A 19,754-nucleotide genomic window follows, 5' to 3' on the forward strand; every position below is an offset into this window, starting at 1 on the left:
GCCTAAAGTTTGACACAGTTTATAGAATAACACTTAAGCGTTATGCTCATGCGTAAATTTAGGCACCACCATTTGCACCAATTAAAACATCGTACAAATGTCCATGCCTAAATTTTCATGCGGAGCACCCTTATTCTGTTCTTATGTGTGTAACTCAAAACCTTTCCCTTTTCCACCCAAAAACACCCATGACCATCCCCTTTCCACACCCCTTTGTTCAGGAACTGACAGAGGAGTGAGAAGACTGGGTGTGTGAAAGAGACATTTTGTGAGTGCCGTAGTGTGCTATGAGATCTTACCAGCTTCAACAGTATGGGTTTTTGCTGCATAGTTGTACGGATATGATCAAAGGGGCACATCTGGGCCCTTTGGTATCCTTTTAGTGTCACTCAGTGTTATTCGATGCTGATAAGATATTCTATTTTTGTGTGTGTGTGTGTGTGGGGGGGGGGGGGGTTCTTCCTCTTGAGCCAACAATGACAACATGGTGAAAAGGATAATTAAGTCTAAGAGTGGAGTTTCTTTGATGGTTATTGGCCCAATGGACAGACACTCACAACCTCCTTCAGGTAAGTCCATTGGTGGTGGAGTCTCTCCTAGACAAGATTTCTCTAAATTGTCTGGATCTTCCATTAGCTCTCCATCTGGAACTCCTCCACCCCTCCTGTGACTGAGGTGCTTCCCTTTGTGGATGTCATTTCTCCTTTAGGAGAAAAAGAGAAGTTACAAATGGCCAGAAGAAGATGAGGACGTCACAGGAGTCACACTATTAGAACTAGTTTATTAATGCGACTCGACAGACCCATGTTTTATCATGTGCCTGTGGTATAGAGTTGTGGGGAGTGGGATTTGGGGGGGGATTTGGGGGGCTAAACAATCAAGGGAAGGGAGCTATGTACCTGAGAGCTCTTTTTATTTTTATTTTTTTTATTTTTAGAAGTGCCCCCTAGGGTGCCCAGTTGGTGTCCTGGCATGTGAGGGGGGCCAGTGCACTACAAATGCTGGCTCCTCCCACAACCAAATGCCTTGGATTTGGCCGGTTTTGAGATGGCCGGCATTATTTTCCATTATGGCCAAAAACCGATGCCGGCCATCTCAAACCCGGCGAGCTCTGACATTTGGCCGGGCCCAACCGTATTAGCGAAGAAAAAGATTGCCAGCCATTTTTTTAAAATATACAGTTGGCTCCCGAGATGGCCGCACATACAGATGGCCAGTGCCATTCGATTATGCCCCTCTATGTTACAAAGATGCTCTACCACTTCTCGGTGAGGCAAATGAGAGGAAGCCCATTCAATTCCTATGGTCTTCCTCTCATTTGCTGTGCAGGAATCACTAGCCTGGCTTTGTTAAAGAAGCCTGCAGTTTGCTAACAGAATGGCTAATCTAGACTATGGGGGGGGGGGGGGGGGGGGCTACAAACATCTCAAAATTTAAATACACAAGGACTCTAAGCTCTGAGAGCATCAGTCTGTGTCAGTTTTCCGAAAAGGAATTCCCAGAGAGCAACCAAAAAACTTCCAACAACAGAGAAAAAAGTTGCTTACCAAAAACCTGGAGAGCATACACAGTTTGTTTTAGTCATCACAAAACAAAACAAAACAAAAAAAACCCACATCAAATCCTCATTAGCCCAATACTTACAGCATGTAATTCATGAATTTATCCTGTCCCCATAATGGATCATCAAAACCACTACTGCTCTGGTGCATAAGAGATCTCTCTTTCAGTGCTGAAATGCATAGACATATGTTTTATGTTCTTCCAAAAGTTCATAAGAATCCTCAATGTCCCTCTGGTCACCCTGTCCTCTTTTCTAAGAATTCTTTGCTGGAGCAAATTTGTAAATAAGTGATTGCTTTTCAGACCACATGTGTTTTTGTGTGCTTCCTATATGAAATATAATACCCACTTTCTAAATCTTTTGGCTACCCTTCAAGTTACTAATAACCAAACATTTCTAGTCACATTGGATGTTCAGTCATTATATACTTCCATTTCACATATCACAGTGGAACAGGTGTTGAATGAACAGCCTGTTCAGTTCCTACAGATTTCCTTGTTCAACTATTACATTTGGCCTTGCTAAATAACCATTTCTTGTTTGATAATAAGAATTATCTACAGTTATGAGAATGGAAATTAATGGTGAATACAGAACATTTAACAACCTCAAATTATTTTTCCTCATTTGATTTTCCAAAAATTCCAGTTTATGGTGCAAGTATTCCTTGTCCTTCATCAAGGCCAACATTCCCTCCTGTGTTTGAGCAGATCTTCCCTCCATGGAGTTTAGCCTCTCCGCATGTTGTTCAACACAGGCAGCCTGATCCTGCTGGACATTTTGAAATCTTTAACATCTGATAACAATTGTTGAACAGCAGTTTGTAAAGAGTTATTCACAGTCTGAATCACTTCCCAGAGTGGCTCTAAAGTCACAACAGTAGGTTTCTTTACATCCAAACCTTCGGATTGCAGATCTCTTATATGGCTTTCTCGAGATATTCCACAGGGTGCAGCCACTCCTAATGGAGTTGATGGCACCATGTTCTGAGCACTAGGAGAGGAAAATGCCAAAGGAGGACACCCCAGCAAAGACGGCATCTGCCTCTGTTTGGCGTCACCACTCCACTGCACTTCTGTAGGCAATGCAATTCCATGTTAAGAGTCTGCTGTCCTTACAGGGCTCAATGAGACATCCCCAGCACTACAGTCCAACCCAGAGGACCCGGTCAAAGATACTGTTAGAGGTATTGATCCAGTCCTCACACCGTAAGCTTTCAAAGTGAGCTGTTTGAAATGCGATGTAGGTTAAGCCACTGGGGGAGCAACCCTGACAGCTCCTTTCATCTTTCTCCCTATACTAGAGATCTACAACTCCAGTTGGTGCGGAGCCCAGGAACAAGCGACTAGCTCGAATGCCATCTTAAAACTCCACCCTGATGATGTGTTTCTTATATGGACTGGTTGTGAGAGTGAACTGCAGAGTTTTGTGGAAGAGCTAAATAGATGTCATGAGACTATTAAATTTGATTACCAATATCATCAAAGCTGTATTATGTTTCTGGATGTTGAGGTCAAATTTAAGGAAGGTAGATTTCATACCAATGCGTATACTAAACCTACTGATAGAAACACCTTGTTGCAGCACAACAACATGGATCCTTATCATTTGAAGAACAGTCTACCTTTCTTCCAGTTCCTTAGATATCACCACATTTGTGATTCTACTGTGCAATTTAGGGATTCAGCTCAAAAACTGAAAAATAAGTTTGAACAACAGGGACATCCTAAATCTGTAGTTAAGAATGCATTTAAACTGGCATTATTTAACAATAGGGATCTCTTATTGCAACTTCTGCCAAATGTAGAAGAGGAAAAAAGGTGGCATGTGTTTTTAAATATATTACTTTATCCTCTAAAATGTCTTATTAAATTAAGGGTCATTGGAGGATCATGCAGGCTCATCCTTGCTTCACAGATACTGAATGTATGATTGCTTATACCCAAAATAGAAATGTAGCTGACAGATTGTGTAAGTCTGATGTCTGGTTGATTTGTTCAGCACAATAGGGGGGGCCATTGGAAATGTTGTAAGTGCTCTATTTGTTCAATTACTGAATAATGCACCTCATTTATGATAACAACAAATGGGTTCAACTTAAGAGTGAGGCTTCTGAATCTGTGAGAGTAATTTATGGTATTCTGCTGTCCATGTGGTTTATGTAGAACAAACGTCCCAGATCTTTAAAACAAGAATTATTGAGCACAGACACTGTGTATCTACAAGAAAATTTGAAGCCCCTCTTGTTCAGCATTGTATTAAGACTAAACATGAATTTAGTGATTTGCACTGATGGGTGATTGAACAGATGACTAAGGGTTGGAGAGGTGGGGATTTAAAAATACTCAGACAGTGAGAGCAATGCTGAATCTTTTCTCTTAACACTACTAGACCTATGGGTTTGAATATGGCTGTGGAACGGCTAACCTTTTTTAAAAAACTACACCTTTAAGAATTGGCCAGTCTGTGATTGATTGTTCCTTTGTGTATCAGGAAAAGCATAGATTGAGATATAGCAGCAGAGCAGGTAGCTTTAGTTAAAATAATCCAAAAAGTCCTGCCACTGTGTGGTAGATAGTTTAGTATTCATTTCTATTTCTCATACAGATTCAGAAACAGTGAAGCTGAGGAATTTCCATTGCTGTATAAGTTTATACCTTTTAGATGCAGCACCAGGAACATACAGATTCAGAAACAGCAAAGCTGAGGAATTTCCATTGCGAAAAACACTGGAATTCTCTGGGTTAAATTCTGCAATTGAATGGCATCATTTCTTTTAAAAGTTGTTTTTGTATTAATTAAGGTCAGATGCTTATGTTGATTTATCCATGACTGGATTATGGTTAAGGCAGTGTCTTTATTATTTGTTTGAACTATATATTTTTTTGAATCAATAGTTTTTTGAACCAATTCTTTTGAACCAATCATTCAGTGTCATATTTTGATCCAATCATCACTTTGAAATTGAGTCCTTTGATTAGAGGAAGCTGGGATATTTAAAGTCTCTCAGGCGCCAAGATGCCAGGTCAATCCAGGCAAACAGGCACAGCGAAGGAGACAGGAAGGATGATGGCAAATCAACTCTAATGGAATCAAAGAGTTCACATCAAAACTTTATTGCTAAAAACTGGACTCGGCACGATTGTGTTTTGGCCACTCAGGCCTGCATCAGGAGTCCCTAAACATTAGAAAACTTTTGATGTGAACTCTTTGAGTCCATTAAAGTTGTTTTGCCATCATCCTTCCTGTCTCCTTCGCTGTGCCTATTTACCATGTTTGAGCTGTAACCATTGAAAATTGTAATTGGGATTTAGGTTAAAATATACACAAAGTCTTAAAAGGAAACCAGTCAGAATTATTCAAGAGTGGGGTCAAAGACCAAATCCCAGCAGCTTGCCATGCAGACCAATTGATACACACATTATTAATTTTAAAGACAGAATTATTAGTATCATTTAAGAGTGGATGCAGAGCATACTTATCAATCTCTGCAAAAATTGCCTGTGGTCAAAATTATAGGGTTGGATTTGGTTCTTCTACATATGCCCAAGGTAAGAAACTTAATAGAGTATGGGAGAATCTATCTGCTTCAATTTGCATCCATACAGGAGACCTAGGTAAATCAATAGCAGTTATCCAGGATACATGTTGGCAGAATAAGAAAGCCACATGATAATCATAAAAACTGGGGAAATTTACTCTGCCTCTATTTTTAGTGACTTTTTAAAGCAATGTGAGGAGGTTTGTCCACCCATAGGAATTTAGACAAAATAGTCTCAATGGCTTTATATGTGTTATGCTGTGGAAGGAAAGGCAACATACAGAGTATGTAGTTCACCTCTGGAACTATCATCATTTTTATTGTGTCCAAGCGCCCCCACCAGGTTCAATGTAGAGGAGACCATTTCTGTGTCAGATCTTTAGTGATCTTCAAAATATAAGCAGTGTTCAGTCATATGGGGGAGATTCTATATATGGTGCCTGGAAAATCCATGCAGAAATAATTTTCTCCTAAGAGTATTCTATAAAACTTAGGTGTAGTATATAGAATATGCTTAGTTGATATCCTAGTTCCTAAAACTACATGCATCCATTTACACCAATGAAAATCTAGCAGAAATCCCTGCACATAGATTTATATGGACTGGGCCATATTCTATAATAATGCGTGTAAACTTGGAAATGCCCACAAAAAGCCCATTTCCCTTATATAACCATCCTCCTATTAAGAATGTGCGCATTAGACTTTAGGCAGAGTGAGTTACAGCATAAGCTTAATAAGTTATGCATGCAAATTCTAATTATTGCCAATTAGTGTTCATTATTGTTTCTTAAGTGCTGTTAATAATGCTGATTGGCTTGATAAGCCAATTAAGTTTTACACGCGTTGTTATGGAATATGCTTAGATTTAGGCGTGGAATGATAGGCGTGATATATAGAATCCAACAGATGGTGTTTTCAATAGATGGACCAAAGCATATGCCTAAATACTTCATAGACTCTGGGGCCCAAATAATAGGGAGTTATCTCATGTTTGATAGTTGGGCAATTAATGGACATCAGTTCAATATTTGTGACATTCAAATTATAACTAGATAAAGCAGAGTATTTGGAAATTATATCCAAAATCACAGGTATAGATGAGGGGGTAGTGTAAAATAGCACGCCATCTGCATAAGCAGATACTTTGGCCATACGTTTACCAAAAGGAACACCCTGGACATTTGGGGATTGCCGAATAACAAGTAAAATAGATTCCAGTGCCAAATTAAATAATAAAGACAATAATGGTCAGTCTTGGCAAGTGCCCCTAGTTTGGTGAAAGGAGTCTGAGACAATGTCATTTAATTGGATTCTAGTAGTACGTTTTGCATATAGTGTTTTGACCACATTGATAAATTCTGGAGAAAAACCAAACCATTGTAAAACATAAAACATATATTCCCATTCAATATGATCAAAAGCCTTGGCATCAAGTCCAATAGCTATAATTGGTTCTAGCAATAACTGACCTTGTAACAATACATTGGTAAATAGACAGGTGTTACCTGAGGAAAGTGTACCAGGCATGAACCCAGTTTGGTCAGTATTAATCAATTTGCTTAATATGGTAAATAAACGTTGAGCTATTATTTTAGCAAATATTTTAGCACTGGGGTGTTTCAGCAGAGTGGATGGATTTATGAAGAATTAAGATGAGAATTCGTTGAACAAAGTATGTTACTCATTTGAACATCTGTTGACCATTAAATTTTGGCGTGGTGAACACAATCAGATTTCAATGTAGGGTATGACCCTTGGAATTACAAATGCATCAATCCATTGTACCAGAGAAGCAGCATGTAAAGAATAACCTCGTGAAAGTATAAAAACTGAACATTACGGGACTATAAAGATCGCTTTAAGTGGTAGACCACGGTTTGACATAATATTTTGTTGGTCTATAGATGTAGAGAGTAGCTAGTGATCATTTGTATTAGTAAGAGTTCTCAAAGAGTGTTAGTGTGCATGGCTGTGGGGTGATAGAGTATTAATGTATGATTGAATGATATGTCAGTCATAATTTATGCATACATTTTTTTTTGTATTAAGTAATAAACAAATTTGCAGCATAACTGATTAAGTTTTTTAATACTGATATTTATAAGAGATAAAAGATGAAAATTCTGTACTAGAAGAAGGTTTTATCAGGTTTTAATAGAACTATAAAAGTGGCTTCCGTGAAAGAACCACAAATGTCCCCAGACTGAATGAGGTGATTATAAAATTAGCACAGCTTAGATATCAACAACGATGAAAATGTGAGATAGAATTCTACAGTGAGCCCATATAGGCCTGGAGCCTTTTTAACCACCATGTTTTTCAAAGCAGATAAGACTTCAGATTCAGTAATAGGGTCTGAGAGTCCTATATTGTCATCTAAAGTAAGGGAGAGATGTTTTAGAGCATCAAAAAAGGAAAGATCAGCTTTTGAAAAATCTACTTCAGCTGTATATAATTTAGTGTTGAAGGCCTTGAATCTATTAGCTGTATCAGCATTGTTAGTAAGAACATTATCACTTTCATCTTTAATAGCAGAGATAGTTTTACACTCATTTCTAGCTTTCAAGTAATTAGCTAATAAGTAACCAGACATTACTTTCAGAGTAATATTTGGCTGATTGCATAAATAGTTCTTTGCTAGCCTGTTTCCCTAAAAGAGCTATATAGCTTACAATAGCTATATAGGTAGCAGAACATCAAAATGTCCTTAGTCTCCAAGCAATCAATCTAGAAGGCCTTAGCAAGGTCAGTGAGCAGCCAGAGTATGCCAAACATTCCATTAGTCAGCTTTCATACTGGTTTTGTGACCTGATGGAGAAGCTGAAGGATAAGCTCATTCTCATCTGATCGCATGCAAGAGCTACAGGAAGAGGAAGAAGACCATTTCTACTTAACGTCTTCATTCAGAGAGACTCTTATAGGCCCGGGGACCAAAGTATGTGTAGCCTTTACTAGAAAACCTCAACACAGTGCAGGAGCCAGTAGGTAGGTGTTTGCACAAGCACAGAAAATAGTCTTCAACACTTGTCCATAATCCCCAGGTTAATAGTTCTTTGGTGAGGCCCTGGGAGCTGTGGAGGGAATCACTGTAAGTCTTTTTATTTTGCAGAACTAGATGAGCCATTTTTGAATACATATTAGGTTAAACCCTTTAAATACTGTACAGCTAGTATATTGATGCCATTTTTATAATTTGTACTGAGGGAGAAGAAACTATCAAACAATTTCATACTTCTTTTAATGCATCCCTTCAATCAGATTCAAAACTGACTACTCCACAGAAAAAAATAACTTTCTAGGTACCATAGTTTCACCTCCAAAGTTCCAGCTTTTATCATTCACATAAAAAGTCTATTATACACAGCAAAATCATATGATATCATCTTATACGCTCTGACCCAAGGGACACCTCAAATTCCTGACTGAATCCTTAAAACAGAAAGGGTACAACCCTAAAATTATCTCTGGGAAGTTTGCCTTTTCTCTTAAAACACCCAGGGAAAACCTATTGCAGTACAAAGAATAAAAAAGAAAAATCTTAGAGTGAGTCCCTCTTGTAGTGACATACAATCCAGAGCTAGTAAAAACTGAGAAAAAATGATAAAAGACGTACAGCCACTACTGCACAAGGATGAACTACTGAAAGAGATATTCCCAGCTCCACCAATGCTGGTCTTCTGATAGCCACCAAATCTAAAGCAAAAATTAATGAAAAACAAGCTCCCAAGAGAAGCTAAAAAAATAGAGAATGGCATAAATCCCTGCAATATACCAAGCTATGAAATGTACCAGCAAATATCACAGGATCGCACAGTTACCCACAAAGGAAAAACATTCAACATTCCTTAAATATAGTATATATTATTCAATGCAGAAAATGTGAAAAAATGTACTATATTGGGGAGACAGACCGAATGTCAAAGACAAGAATTAAACTCACACAGACACAATAAAGCAAACCAAGGTGATGCCTCTGTGGGTGAACATTGTTTGAGACCAGAGCACTGCATCAATAACCTTATGGCCATAATGCTAAGAGGGAAATTTAAAACAATACAGGAACATAAGGCCTTTGGAATTAAGATTAAGTACTTTGACACCAGCAAGACAGGACTGAACAAAGATCTGGGTTTCCTATCATATTACAAATCATAAAATGTCATGCTTTGTTACCTTCTGATTACCCACTCTTTTCTCCCTATTTGTCACACTCCCACCCTTACCTTTCCCCTTGAAACTGCCATTGGAATGGTTTTATGTTTCACTTCTATATAATCATCTTTTGCTCATATTGTCCTGATGTGAAGAAGGTTCTGGCAATTATATAACAGAGTACCACCATTTAGATGCCATAATAATGCGGTTCTATAAGAACACTTGTATGTAAGTGACCTTATAGCATACTAGTTTAAACTGGCATCAGGGCATCCAAATGTAGGCATGCATATTTATAACAATTATCTCCCTGGTTCAAGAGATTATCTAACCCTCCACTATCCCCGTTGCAAAAATGTGATCTACAAGTCCATCTACATGTCAGGATTCTCTTACCTCCGTACCAAATGTTGGAATTAATTTCCTTCCGAAATTCATCAGATAGGAACCTAATTATTGGATATTCCAGAAATACTATAAAGCCTCTCTGTTTAAGCAATTTATCATGATCATGATCATAATTAATTTAAACCCCTAACTGTACAATTATCCAATTTCTCAGTCCCATTATAATTGTGATATATACATGAATGATTATAAATTGTTACCTTCTTGTGTCTAGCATTTGTTTCCATATTACACATTGTAATTACTCAATTCTCATTTATTTTATTACTACTTAATGTATACTATCCTGCATCACTTTTTGTACTGTTAATCACTATGCATGGAGGGAATATGGGAGTGTCCTTCAATTCCTAGTCAGTCTACAAATGGTGGTGTTGCGCTGACTGCCTCAGTTTCTTCAGCTCTTAACTCCTAGGCTTCAGGAATGTGGCAGATGAGGATAGGACTGAAGTTGCATCTTCCTCATAATTTCCAGCACCAGCAACATGGCCCTCCTGTGAAGCTGTGAAGGACAAAAAGATATCATACATGTAGCATACCTGCTGACTTTCTTGATACTTCCACCAACAGTTTTTTTTGTTACATTTGTACCCTGCGCTTTCCCACTCATGGCAGGCTCAATGCGGCTTACATGGGGCAATGGAGGGTTAAGTGACTTGCCCAGAATCACAAGGAGCTGCCTGTGCCTGAAGTGGGAATCAAACTCAGTTCCACAGTTCCCCAGGACCAAAGTCCACCAAAGTTCACACATCTGGCCATAATGGCACTTTCTCTGGGAAGTCACAATTTTAGAAACATAGGAAGGAAGCTAAAAATTCCCATAAGGGCCAATTGCTATGTAAATAGAGAACATGACAACCTGATATTAGGTCACAAGCTTGCTCCAATATGTGCATGTTGTTGGTACAGCTGTAATGCTCCACCATGAACTAATGCTGTGCATTGTCGTGCATCACTGCCATCCGATTTTGACAGTGCTACCCAGCAGGCCTTATTCACTTTAGTAACTCCTGAAAAACTCAGATAACTTGGCGAGGGCCTGAGGAGCTCGTTGAAGGCAAGCCAAGATTAGATCTCTTGTTGCACTGCATTGAATAACTACTGTTATCAAAATCATCATCAAAATACAAACATGCCATTGCTTGGCAGACTACCCTTTGCTATTGCTTCATAAAGTAGCCATGTGTCATGTTGAACTTTCTGAATTAGATAAAGTAAGTTTATATTATATTGCCCTTTCATAAAGCTGCCGTAAGCACTAACACATGCTTACCGCAGCAAAAAAATGGCATAATGTGGGGTGCACTAAGGTGGCCCATGGTAATTTTGTCATATATGCATGCTACCCTTACACTAAACAATAAAATGTATTTTTTGGCACAGGGGCGCAAATCAGTTAGCACAGCTACATTGCTGTATAGTGATTAGCATGTGCTTAGTGCATGAGACCTGTGTGATAAGTATAGGTCATGCCCTGACATGAAGAGGCCACCGGGGGGGGGGGGGGGGAGGGCTCTCCCAGTGAAAGGCCTAGGTAATGGCATGAAAGAGGCCACTAGAGGGAACTCTGCCTTACAGTTGACAGCCAAAATTCAGAAGGTGGGAGGGAAGGGGTCTGACCCTTGTAGGATTATAAGGGTAGGAAGGCCCATAACTGCCCTTATCACCTACATAATGGGTGACAATAAGGCTCACATGCTAATCTGTTTTAATGTCACTTTAATCAGTCCTAGTGTTCATAGGTGAGGGGTTGAATCAATATAACAACAAACCAAAACCCAGCACCTGACAATATTTCAATATAGGATATTCCACTTCAGAGACCTCTGCAGTGACTTTTTTTCACACAGGGATATCACCCTGCAACTCACTAGTATAGTCATCGGTCACCTCCACTAGTATGCACAAGTAATGGAGGTGACGTCTGATGATGATACCAGTAGGTCACAGGGTGACATCCCTCTGTGAAAAGAGTCATCGCCAAGGTTTCTGAAGTGGGATATCCTATAATTAAATATTGTCAGGTGATGGGATTTTGGTTTGTTGTAATCTGTGTTAATAGCCACGTGCTAATGGCAAAATTAGCATATGGCCATTAGTACAAAAAATAGGAAATTCAGTCCTTTTACCCCAGTGGTAAAAATGGCCTTAGCACATGGGAAAGACTACTCCAGCATAAGGGCGTGCTATGGCTACATTTTACTGCTACTTGGTAAAAGGACCCCATGACATGATTCCCACATGCATGTTGTATATATTGACAATATTGTGCACTTGAACTGTATGTCCCCCTTAACCTGTCTTTACTCATATAAAATTGCTAACCATCTGCTATCACCTCACTGTATAATCAAATGTCTTTTTAAAAAAATATATTTTAATTACTTGGCTGTGCTTTGACTAGTGTTCTAAAGAAAGTGAACAGCAGCATGGCAAATGCACTAAAACTATTGCCTGTACCTCAGTATGTGTTAGCATCACTTTTAATTATTTCTGTCAAGTTAGATTTCATGTGAGATAACAAACATAAACCTATAGAAAGGCATTACCTTGCAAACATTAACCTAAGGAAATCCTAGCTAATCAGCACTCCAATAATATCCATAATCTCCAACAGCTACTTCATAGTCATAAATTTCACATTTTAATGGTCTCCAATGTAGTTAATCAATATTCAAACAGATAAATCTGTTCCATGAAGCTATAAAACTATCCAGTTGATAATGTTAAAACAATGGAAATTTGTGACAGGCAAGTTAGAACTAGAGTCCCATCATAATAGAATATTCATGGTATTACTTTCTCGTGAAATAAGTAGCAGCAGAACATCTTTCTATATTGTATTCCCTAGTTTCAAAGACATTATGTTTCATTAAATTTATGGCAGAATATGATGCACACTGTATCTCCTAGTGGGTCAGGATTTACTTAAGTTTTAATGAGTACTAGTCACTTTTCAGAAATTGTGGCTAAACACAATTGTCTTGAAGGATGGCAGATATCACTGTGGCAACTTATTTAACTTGTTCAGTGGAATGCCTGGCTTATTTGGATTATGTATGTGAATTGTTGCTTGTTTATTATTACTATCAAAATACAGCATAAGATCATCAACATCTGTTTTTGGAAGAAGAACATTTAATATTTGTATTTATTACATGACCAAAACCTAGAGTGGACTTTAGCCCCAACCACAAATGTGTGGACTCTTCAAAATAGACTTGTACAATTCAGGAAATGTATAAAAAGACTCTTTGATGTCCCTCATATAGAAAATACACAAAAATATTAAGCTAATATTGAAAAGCATTTAACCAGCCAAGATCGGCGCCTAGTCGGTTAAATGCATGATAACCAGCTATCCACAAATTTTCAGGAGGATATGGCCGGCCATGAACCACTGAAAATTCACAGTTAGTGGTTAGTGGATAGCCAGTTATATCTCATGATATAACTGGATATCCATCAATTTTCAGCATGAGTTTGGCAGCAATATTTAGTCACATCAATACCAGACCTATCTTCAGCTGTTTCAAACTTAACCAGCCAGTGCTGAATATCGGCTTTGCCAGTTAAGTTTGAACCAGCCAAAAATAAACCAGATATTCAATGCCAGTCACTGGAAACAGCCCAGCATTGAATATCTGGGCTCAGCGCAGACCATGGGAGTCAGCCAGGCTAACTCCCATGGTTTAAATAGCGGGCCCTTAATTTCTAATGTGATAAGTTCTTCTATCCTATCTTTAGAATGCAAATAAGAAACAGTTTCTTACTCCAAAGGAGAGTGATTTTCTGATTGAAAAAAAATCCTGCCATCCCTACCTTCTACATGTTACCTAAGGTTCACAAATCTATGATTAATCCTCCTGGGAGTCCCATGGTATCTGATAACGGTTCTATATTTGTACCTCTGTTCATCTTTGTAGATTTCTTCCTTCATCTGTATGATCTTGCTGGTGTCTTATATATTTAGGTACAATAGGTATTTTTCTGTTTCTGATGGGCTTACAATAAAAAAAGAGTTAAAGTGGGATTTGAACCCAGGACTCTTGGTTTAAAGTCCAAGTTTCCAAGTTTATTCCAAGAATTGATACACCAGCTATGAGAAAATACCATCAAGGCAGTTTACAATACAATCAATAATTATTAATGAAAAGAGAAAGGAAGTACAATAAAAACAGGAAAGAGAGGAAAGGAGCTGAGGTATAAGGTAGTTGCGATGGCCATGAGCCAAGAAGGATGCTGCTATGTGGGCATGGCTGGACACCCTGATGGCGGAGCAAGGCAATAGTCAAAAGCTAAGGTGAACAAATGGGCCTTGAGTTGGGATTTAAAGGTGAATAATGTAGTTTCCAGTCATAGTGACAAGGGGATAGCATTACACAACTAAGGACCCATGACACTATAAATACCGGAGTAGACTGTAGAAAGGTGAAGGTGGTGGGAGAAGGGGTTTCTAGAAGATGCTCATGAGTGCAGTGTAGCAATCACAGGAAACAGTAAGGTGTCAAAAGTCGGGACAGGTAAGATGGCAAGCCACTAGACTTGCTTCTTGTTTTGCTAAGAATGCCTATAATATATGAAATTGTCATAGAGCCTAGTATACCCTTTCAGTTTAAATTTCAGGGAAGAGGGAGGGGGGACAGCAAACATTGGGGGATTAAGGAAGTTTCATGCCTTAATCCCTCCAGTGGTCAACTGCACAATCAGAGCACATTTTTGTACCTGGATGTGACTGAAACTGACTGAAACAGTTCTAAATTAGGATGTCCTTCTTTTTAGACTTGGGCATTTCTTTCCATTAGGTAATCACTGTTGGACATCCTGATTTAGGTCCCTCCCTAGTCCTGATAAATAATATGTTCACAGCACACCCTGCTTTACAATTTGGACATACTGCAATGTTCAATTTCCCTTTTCTGCCTTTGCAAAATCAGGATTTGGACATTTCAAGCACATGGACATCCATTTGGGCATTTTGAGATGTACATATACTTTGAAAAAATGCTTCAAACTGACAGCAGTTTTTTAATCACAAAAACAAAAGCACAAGGGGCCTTTAAGGAAAGGGGAGTCAACTCAAATTGTCCACAGACAATCTCCAACCAACTTGAAAGAGTATGTGCTGCTCTGTCAAGAAGCATGGACAAAAGCTACACCATTCTGCTGTGTAAAGTTGGTAGATACTTACCCTTAATGACTCATGGATGTTATTGCTGCAAATGGGGCTTCAACCTAAGCATGAGTCAAGAGGTGTGAAGGCTTATTCTTAATTACTTCAGACTATTTCTGTGATTGTTCTTTGATATTGAAAGCATGCAGCATGTTGTGTAGATCAATGAAACCAACTAATACTTGAATACATTTTGAATCGTACTTGTTAGTAGAAAGTGAAAAAATGTTCAAGGGTGTGAAGAATTTTACAAGTTGCTGTACCACCTAAGAAAACTCTTTATAATCATGTCTAATTATGAATTGTATACTTTTTAAAGAGGAACATACATACTTAAAAGGACATACATGATCATATTCAATAACAGTAAATACATCAGTCACCATCAGGCGTACAGTATGCATTGTACTACCATAGACCTACAGCTAAACAACATTAAAATGACAGACCTAATTGGAGCAGGTTAATGTCACCAAACTTTGTTGGTTCCTTAATTTAATGATGTCCTTTGAAACAGAATTTAGCTATGAAATGGTTATCCATAAGGCAATAATATTTTATTGTGATTCATTTCCTCAATTATTGCATTACCAAATGGTCGCCCACTTGTCAAGTGGCTTTTGAATGGTCTGGCAGCAAAAATGGTTTCCATTGACAGATGAGATTAAGGATTGGCTCATCACATTCAAACAGCTTGAGTCCTCCATAGTGACCTTTGACAAAGCACAGACTATCAGGACATATGTGATATGCTCTTCCAAGGTTTTCAATGAAATATCAATAATTTTTTTGTCACTTCTGTTATTTTAGAATTGGAACATGTAAAAGTGTAGTCATTGTGCATTTGTTTAAAACCAAATAGGTTTCTTTCCATAAGCAGAGACATTGCCTTAACCACAAATGTCTCCACTTAAAGAAAATAGTAGAGTAAAACCTGTTATTTGTGGCTTTATGATAGATGACAGTAAAATCATGCAAGCTAAGCCTTCATGAAACATATTTGTAATTTGGAGTATTTTTTTGTAAAAGAAAGTAGTACTATATACTTCAATTTCATGATAGCAATTTTTAGAATAAATATCCAAGGATAAATCTGCTCAACAGATAAAAGATTTTTTTCCACGTTCATACACTGGATTTATAAATAGATTATACATTCACAAGTTTTCTTTTCTGTATTACAAAAAAATAACATCAAAATGGCATAGGGATTTAGACAGATATGAATAAAAAGCAAAAACATTCTGGCACAAATTCAAAGCACAGTAAATAAGTGTAATTTATTTGCATTTAGTTCATACCTTTTCAATAATAGCTCAAGGTGAGATACCATTCAGATACACTAGGTATGTCCTTGTCCCTGGAGCTTTCACAGTCTAAGAAGCCCTTTTACTAAAGCTTAGCATGCGTTAATGGGCATTAGCGTGCACTAAATGCTGCATATACTATTTTACACCTGTTAGCCACATGGCACTTTGCACACACTAATGTTTGTTAGAGCACTAAGTTTTAGTAAAAGGGCCCCAAAGTTTGTACCTGAGAGAATGAATGTTTAATTGACCTACAGGCTGAGCTCCTATAGAGCTCCTATACAAAGCTGTTCTACCGATTAGTGGTGTGCTGAATGCGAAGAAAACCATTCTATTCCCATGGGCTTCTTCGCATTCAGCGCACTGCTAACCGGTAACACAGCTTTGTAAAAGGAGTCCATAATGTTCACAGGTAGCTGCTCAAGTATTGCAACCACCTAAGCACTGGAAATAAGATATAGGAACCATAATTCATGATAGCAAGAGGAGAGAGTCAATTAAGAAAGCAAATAAATAAATTGGTGTCAAGTTATCTTATGATTTATTTTAAATAATATTTCATTAATAACAGTAGTATCGGTGTACTTATCCCTGAGTCAGATACCATGTACTGCCTTCTAGTTTTATTACCTGACTTCAGGGCCCTTTTACCAAAGCTTAGCATGTGATAATGGACATCAGCACATGCTAAATGTTGCATCTCTTATTTTATACCTATGGGTCACATGGCACTTAGTACATGGTAATATCTGTTAGTGCACACTTTATAGTAAAGTTCCCTTTATGTCATCAGAAGCAGGTTAATCCAGTACTGGTTTTACTGTCTGCTCCTGATCATCCTCCTGCTTATAGGCCTCTATGCCTGTGTCTCCAATAGTGTCCTCATCTACCTCCAGCAGCAGAACGTTAGTATCCTCTGCCACTGCTGCACTGGACCATAGGGGCTGGAGTGTGTACTGTGAAAAATTTTGTGGTGGGAATATAAACTCCACAGGGGTAAAAATGTGACATATTGTGGTGCTTAGGAAATGGCCTCATGACCTAGTGGTTAGGGCTGTGGCCTAGGATCCAGGGGTAGTGGTTTGATTCCAACCTTATCCGCTGTTCACCCACATACTGAACCCTATACAGCTTGAGTGTTAGCTAGATAAGGATAGTATATACCAGGGACAGAGAGAGATTTTTGTCACATCTTAGTACCCTGTATTATAGAACATTCCCATTGAGAGTGTTTTTTTCTAGATACACCGTACAATAGGATCCCTCTTTTGGGGCCCATGGGATAAAGTGGTGTAGGATTTCTGATGTGGCCTAGTGAATGCTGGGGTCACATTTAGTCACTGTCACCTTTAGATAATACATATTCCCACCTATGTAACCAAAAATGTCTGGATGAAGTTCTCACATTTGCTGGCCTCTATGGCAGGCCCAGTGAGGTGGCAGGTCCCCAAGGTGGCACTCCTCCTCCCTGGCCTGCTGCCAAGGTTGAGGCTGTGGCTCTGGCATTTGCCTTCTACTTGTCAAATTATGCAGCATATAGCAGGCTGTAACAATGTCACATACTTTGGTGGGACTGTATAATAGCTCACTGCCAGAGCAGTTGAGACAGTGGAATCTTGATTTAAAAAGCCCAAATGGTTGCTCTATGGCCACCCTGCTAGCAGTTTATGCCCTATTGTACCAAAACCTCCTCTAGACTCTGGGGGAGGCCAAAGGAATATCCTATGACCCCTACACCCAATCATTAGACTGATGTAGGGATTGTAAGATGCTCCTCACCTACTAGCCATCCACCTCTGATTTTTTTCACTCTGGAAGATCTCATGGATGCCTGAGTGTTAAAGCACTTAGGAATCATGGCAATATCCAGGATAGTATGCACAGACAACTGTGATTTCAAGTGTTGCATTGCAGATAGCCTGCACATTGATGGAGTGGTATGCCTTTCTATTGTAATATTCGCTTACTGGTAGCAGGTTGCCTGAAGGCCACATGAGTCCCGTCAATGGTCCCAAGCACAGAGGAGAAATGAGCAATGTCTTGGCAAGTTGTCATTGTTTCCTGCTATTCAGCTTCATACATAGGGAAATGAATATACGTGGAGGGGCATAATCGAACGGAAACGCCTATCTCCATGGGCGTTTATCTCCGAGAACGGGTCCGTGAAGGGGCGGGCCGAACCGAATTTTCGAAAAAATGGACATTTTTGAGCTGGGCGTTTGTTTTTTTTAGCGATAATGGAAACTAAAAATGCCTAGCTCAAAAACGTCCTAATCCGAGCCATTTGGTCATGGAAGGGGCCAGGATTGGTAGTACACTGGCCCCCCTGATATGCCAGGACACTAACTGGGCACCCTAGGTCAGTGTGGTGGACTTCAGAAAAAGCTCCCACATGCATAGCTCCCTTACCATGGGTGCTGAGCTCCCAACCTCCCTCCCCCAAAACCCACTACCCACAAATGTACAACACTACCATAGCTCTTAGGGGTGAAGGGGTCACCTACATGTGGGTACAGTGGGTTTTGGAGGCCTCCCATTTACCAACAAAAGTGGTACAGGTGGGGGGATGGGCCTGGGGCCACCTGGCTGAAGTGCACTGCGGTACCCACTAAAAGTGCTCCAGGGACCTGCATACACGCAGGCCTCTAGGACTGGTTGCTGCTATATAACATTGGCACACCAAAGACTAATCTCTCCGAAAACGTCCTTTATTGGAATAACCGCCTTTACTCACAGTTAACTGCAGATCAGAGGTTGTGCCCCACTGGAAACGAGTCTCCCTGGTACTGAGATGAGCAGTAGGTCCGAGCTGGCAGAATGCTGTACAATGCCCTCTTTCAGCCACATTCAAGGTAAGAACTAAGTTCTCTAACGTGGCTAACACAGGAAAGGGAACTAAAACTGGCTTACAAAAATGGCCAATACCACATGGACTACAACAGGAAACACAACAGGGCACACTCTGACCCAGTAGGCAGGGGGAAAAGCACCATGGGAGAAGAACCTACCAACTACCAACTAGAGAGCTGCACGGCTTCCGTCCCCGCGGGAATCCCGCGGAACCCGCGGGATTCCCGCGGGGACGGAGGCAGTTCCTGCGGGGTTCCCGCGGGGATGGAAGCAGTTCTGCGGGGTTCCCGCGGGGACGGAGGCAGTTCCTGCGGGGTTCCCGCGGGGATGGAACCAGTTCTGTGGGCTTCCCGTGGAAGTGTAAGCTGCACCTGCACCAGCCTCTCATCTACCGAATACCAATTTATTTGAGTGCTGTCTCTTCCTCCTCTTCTTCCTTGCTTTAACAGCATAAATGTGGAAAGTCTTCCATTAAGGAGGTGGTAGAGTCACAAATGATGACAGAATTCAAAAAGGCATGGGATGAACACAGAGGATCTCTAATTAGAAAATGGAAGTTATATAAAAACTAACCTTAAATGGCTGCATGTGTGTGGATATGTCAAGTGACACTTAGATGGCGACTCTGGCTGTGATGAACTAGAGCTGATACCTGGCAGACTTGTATGGTCTATGTCTCATACATGGCAATCTGGTGTAGGATGGGCTAGAAAGGGCTTAGACAGCAACTTCAGTGGCTGGAACATAAGG

This window comes from Microcaecilia unicolor, chromosome 5, assembly GCF_901765095.1.
Source record: "Microcaecilia unicolor chromosome 5, aMicUni1.1, whole genome shotgun sequence".
Classification (NCBI taxonomy): domain Eukaryota; kingdom Metazoa; phylum Chordata; class Amphibia; order Gymnophiona; family Siphonopidae; genus Microcaecilia; species Microcaecilia unicolor.